Source organism: Lolium rigidum, chromosome 3 (genome assembly GCF_022539505.1).
Source record: "Lolium rigidum isolate FL_2022 chromosome 3, APGP_CSIRO_Lrig_0.1, whole genome shotgun sequence".
NCBI lineage: Eukaryota > Viridiplantae > Streptophyta > Magnoliopsida > Poales > Poaceae > Lolium > Lolium rigidum.
Window position 1 is genome coordinate 151,428,648 of NC_061510.1, and position 4,162 is coordinate 151,432,809.

Sequence of the window (4,162 nt, forward strand, 5' to 3'; positions counted from 1 at the left end):
CAGGAGGAGCCAAGAAGCACGTTGAAGGTTGATGGCGGCGGGATGTAGTGCGGCGCAACACCGGGGATTCCGGCACCAACGTGGAACCTGCACAACACAACCAAAGTACTTTGCCCCAACGAAACAGGTGAGGTTGTCAATCTCACCGGCTTGTCTGTAACAAAGGATTAACCGTATTGTGTGGAAGATGATTGTTTGCGAGAGAAAATAGTAAAAACAAGTATTGCAAGCAGATTTGTATTTCAGTATTAAAGAATGGACCGGGGTCCACAGTTCACTAGAGGTGTCTCTCCCATAAGATAAAAGCATGTTGGGTGAACAAATTACAGTCGGGCAATTGACAAATAGAGAGGGCATAACAATGCTCGTACATGACATGATAAGTATAGTGAGATTTAATTGGGCATTACGACAAAGTACATAGACCGCCATCCAACTGCATCTATGCCTAAAAAGTCCACCTTCAGGTTATCATCCGAACCCCTCCAGTATTAAGTTGCTAACAACAGACAATTGCATTAAGTATGGTGCGTAATGTAATCAACAACTACATCCTCGGACATAGCGCCAATGTTTTATCCCTAGTGGCAACAGCACAACACAACCTTAGAACTTTCATCACATCGTCCCAGTGTCAATGCGGGCATGAACCCACTATCGAGCATAAATACTCCCTCTTGGAGTTAAAAGCAAAAACTTGGCCGAGCCTCTACTAGTAACGGAGAGCATGCAAGATCATAAACAACACATATGTAATAACTTGATAATTAACATGACATGGTATTCTCTATCCATCGGATCCCGACAAACACAACATAGAGTATTACGGATAGATGATCTTGATCATGTTAGGCAGCTCACAAGATCCAACAATGAAGCACAATGAGGAGAAGACAACCATCTAGCTACCGCTATGGACCCATAGTCCAGGGGTGAACTACTCACTCATCATTCCGGAGGCGACCATGGCGGTGTAGAGTCCTCCGGGAGATGAATCCCCTCTCCGGCAGGGGTGCCGGAGGAGATCTCCAGAATCCCCCGAGATGGGATCGGCGGCGGCGGCGTCTCGGTAAGGTTTTCCGTATCGTGGTTTTTCGCATCGGGGGTTTCGCGACGGAGGCTTTAAGTAGGCGGAAGGGCGAGTCGGGGGCCTGACGAGGGGCCCACACCATAGGGCGGCGCGGGCCCCTCCTTGGCCGCGCCGCCTTGTGGTGTCACCACCTCGTGGCCCCACTTCGTATGTTCTTCGGTCTTCTGGAAGCTCCGTGGAAAAATAGGCCCCTGGGTCTTCGTTTCGTCCAATTCCGAGAATATTTCGTTACTAGGATTTCTGAAACCAAAAACAGCAGAAAACAGGAACCGGCACTTCGGCATCTTGTTAATAGGTTAGTTCCGGAAAATGCACGAATATGACATAAAGTGTGCATAAAACATGTAGGTATCATCAATAATATGGCATAGAACATAAGAAATTATCGATACGTCGGAGACGTATCAAGCATCCCCAAGCTTAGTTCTCGCTCGTCCCGAGCAGGTAAAACGATAACAAAGATAATTTCTGAAGTGATATGCCATCATAATCTTGATCATACTATTTGTAAACATATGTAGTGGATGCAGCGATCAAAACAATGGTAATGAAATGAGTAAACAAGTGAATCATAAAGCAAAGACTTTTCATGAATAGTACTTCAAGACAAGTATTAATAAGTCTTGCATAAGAGTTAACTCATAAAGCAATAAATCAAAGTAAAGGTATTGAAGCAACACAAAGGAAGATTAAGTTTCAGCGGTTGCTTTCAACTTGTAACATGTATATCTCATGGATAATTGTCAACATAGAGTAATATAACAAGTACAATATGCAAATATGTAGGAATCAATGCACAGTTCACACAAGTGTTTGCTTCTTGAGGTGGAGAGAGATAGGTGAACTGACTCAACATAAAAGTAAAAGAATGGTCCTTCGAAGAGGAAAGCATTGATTGCTATATTTGTGCTAGAGCTTTTATTTTGAAAACATGAAACAATTTTGTCAACGGTAGTAATAAAGCATATGAGTTATGTAAGTTATATCTTACAAGTTGCAAGCCTCATGCATAGTATACTAATAGTGCCCGCACCTTGTCCTAATTAACTTGGACTACCGGATCTTTGCAATGCACATGTTTTAACCAAGTGTCACAATGGGGTACCTCCATGCCGCTCGTACAAAGGTCTAAGGAGAAAGCTCGCATTTTGGATTTCTCGCTTTTGATTATTCTCAACTTAGACATCCATACCGGGACAACATAGACAACAGATAATGGACTCCTCTTTAATGCATAAGCATGTGGCAACAATTATTATTCTCATATGAGATTTGAGGATATATGTCCAAAACTGAAACTTCCACCATGAATCATGGCTTTAGTTAGCGGCTCAATGTTCTTCTCTAACAATATGCATGCTCCAACCATTAAGGTGGTAGATCTCTCTTACTTCAGAAAAGACGGACATGCATAGCAACTCACATGATATTCAACAAAGAATAGTTGATGGCGTCCCCAGAAGCATGGTTATCGCACAACAAGCAACTTAATAAGAGATAAAGTGCATAAGTACATATTCAATACCACAATAGTTTTAAAGCTATTTGTCCCATGAACTATATATTGCAAAGGTGAATGATGGAATTTTAAAGGTAGCACTCAAGCAATTTACTTTGGAATGGCGGATAAATACCATGTAGTAGGTAGGTATGGTGGACACAAATGGCATAGTGGTTGGCTCAAGTATTTTGGATGCATGAGAAGTATTCCCTCTCGATACAAGGTTTAGGCTAGCAAGGTTATTTGAAACAAACACAAGGATGAACGGTACTACAAAACTCACATAAAAGACATATTGTAAACATTATAAGACTCTACACCGTCTTCCTTGTTGTTCAAAACTCAATACTAGATATTATCTAGACTCTAGAGAAACCAAATATGCAAACCAAATTAGCAAGCTCTAAGTGTTTCTTTATTAATGGGTGCAAAGTATATGATGCAAGAGCTTAAACATGAGCACAACAATTGCCAAGTATCAAATTATCCAAGACATTTTAGAATTACTACATGTAGTATTTTCCAATTCCAACCATATAACAATTTAACGAAGAAGAAACTTCGCCATGAATACTATGAGTAGAGCCTAAGGACATACTTGTCCATATGCTACAGCGGAGCGTGTCTCTCTCCCACAAAGTGAATGCTAGGATCCATTTTATTCAAACAAAACAAAAACAAAAACAAACCGACGCTCCAAGCAAAGTGCATAAGATGTGACGGAATAAAAATATAGTTTCAGGGGAGGAACCCGATAATGTTGTCGATGAAGAAGGGGATGCCTTGGGCATCCCCAAGCTTAGACGCTTGAGTCTTCTTAGAATATGCAGGGGTGAACCACCGGGGCATCCCCAAGCTTAGAGCTTTCACTCTCCTTGATCATATTGCATCATACTCCTCTCTTGATCCTTGAAAACTTCCTCCACACCAAACTCGAAACAACTCATTAGAGGGTTAGTGCATAATAAAAATTCACATGTTCAGAGGTGACACAATCATTCTTAACACTTCTGGACATTGCATAAAGCTACTGGACATTAGTGGATCAAAGAAATTCATCCAACATAGCAAAAGAGGCAATGCGAAATAAAAGACAGAATCTGTCAAAACAGAACAGTCCGTAAAGATGGATTTTATTAGGCCACCAGACTTGCTCAAACGAAAATGCTCAAATTGAATGAAAGTTGCGTACATATCTGAGGATCATGCTCGTAAATTGGCTTAATTTTCTGAGCTACCTACAGGGAGGTAAACCCAGATTCGTGACAGCAAAGAAATCTGTAACTGCGCAGTAATCCAAATCTAGTACTTACTTTACTATCAAAGACTTTACTTGGCACAACAAAACTCAAAACTAAGATAAGAAGAGGTTGCTACAGTAGTAAACAACTTCCAAGACACAAATATAAAACAAAAATACTGGAGTAAAAACATGGGTTGTCTCCCATAAGCGCTTTTCTTTAACGCCTTTCAGCTAGGCGCAGAAAGTGTAATTCAAGTAACATCAAGAGACGAAGCATCAACATCATAATTTGTTCTAATAATAGAATCATAAGGTAACTTCATTCTCT